Source organism: Macrobrachium rosenbergii, chromosome 2 (genome assembly GCF_040412425.1).
Source record: "Macrobrachium rosenbergii isolate ZJJX-2024 chromosome 2, ASM4041242v1, whole genome shotgun sequence".
Lineage (NCBI taxonomy): Eukaryota > Metazoa > Arthropoda > Malacostraca > Decapoda > Palaemonidae > Macrobrachium > Macrobrachium rosenbergii.
In genome coordinates this window covers 24,976,603-24,978,149 of record NC_089742.1, presented here as the reverse complement: position 1 = coordinate 24,978,149, position 1,547 = coordinate 24,976,603, and positions in this window count along the sequence as shown.

The following is a 1,547-nucleotide window of genomic DNA, read 5'->3' as shown; positions in this document are numbered from 1 at the left end:
CTAAGAAACCAGAGAGGTGGAGGTCGCCTTTAAAACCAGTCAATGACTTTAAATTGAATTGATTTACAACCCAAGCAACCAGGAAATTAATATGAAAGGCTGACTAAGCAGCAAGCAAGGTACATGCAATGTGCAATAAAAGCGAGACAATGCGTAGCAAATAAGGGAATCTGAAAGGGCTACAGCCCTGAAATAGTTTGACACACAAATGAATTTATGGCAGTTGAGACTGGTTGAATGATTTTGGGTAGTTAGCGCAACATGTTTGCAAAGGAGGAACTGTGTCCAACGCCCCTGGACCACTGAATCAGAAGACTCTTGAACCAGATAAGAAGATTCTGGAAGAGAATTCCAGGTTAGCATTCAAATCAAATGACTTCCTCTCACATGAAAATACTTATGCAGGATGGATGAATATATCAATTAGATTTAATTAGCACCTGGTAACACTATGGTAGGACTGCTCTAATTATTATCACTGAACTAAGTTAATTTGATCTTGGGACAAGTCATGAGGGCCAAATGGAAGGAAGATGAACTGAGGAATGATATAATTCATAAATAATTTAATTCCATTATTCACAAGGCAAAAATATGAGGGTGACAGAACCGAAGTTCAAGATAACATGGCAAGGGTTATTATTATAATTATTGTAAAATTAAGGATACGTTAGGAACAGATTGGGAAGAAGTGTTTTAAAATGAAACGATGTTGCAAAAATTTTATTTAGAATATTATAAGGATAAAGGCCAGAGCGCAAAAAACGTCTTAAGTAAAGTAACGGCATTAATGATTTTTCAAGTTAAATAATCCGATTCTACATATCAGCACCAATAATTCAGTCAGAAAAGTTGAGTGTTCTTTTTCTCAAATTTTAAATCATCGATTGTTGCATCACTTGATCGACGACACCAGTAGCCATCAGCTGTTTCTCTCCCGTGCACCCAATTCCACTTCTCATCGTTCACTCGCCGATCGAAATACCATTTCTTTTCGCCCCCCAACGTAAAACCTAACGAAATATTTTGATAGTAATTTGAAAACCCTTTCCACCATATAACTTGTCATGACGGGAGCTAGATACTAAATTACATAAATACCAAAAGTACATTTTAGAAAAAAAAAGTAACTTAGCATAATTTTTCAAAACGTAATTTATCATAAGAAGGAATTAGAGTATTTTAAATCACACAACGAATACGTTCCAATACAAATACGCTCTCAGAGAGAGAGAGAGAGAGAGAGAGAGAGAGAGAGAGAGAGAGAGAGAGAGAGAGAGAAACTCTAATATTCTTCCATTATACCAAGAGGAATACTAAAATTAATAAATGAGTATTGGAAAATAAACCTACTAATTCATAAAGCCAAGTACAATAATTTTATTTTTACCCAAAACTTTGATCTTTTAGATCCCCTATCAATTCTTCCTTTTACTCATTCACACATAATGTACGAATTTACTTATGCGCCTGTGTTCGCTGAATTATCTCCCATATCTATTTTCACATTAAGTTCTTCAGCCAACGGAGTGAACTCTCGTGCGTTT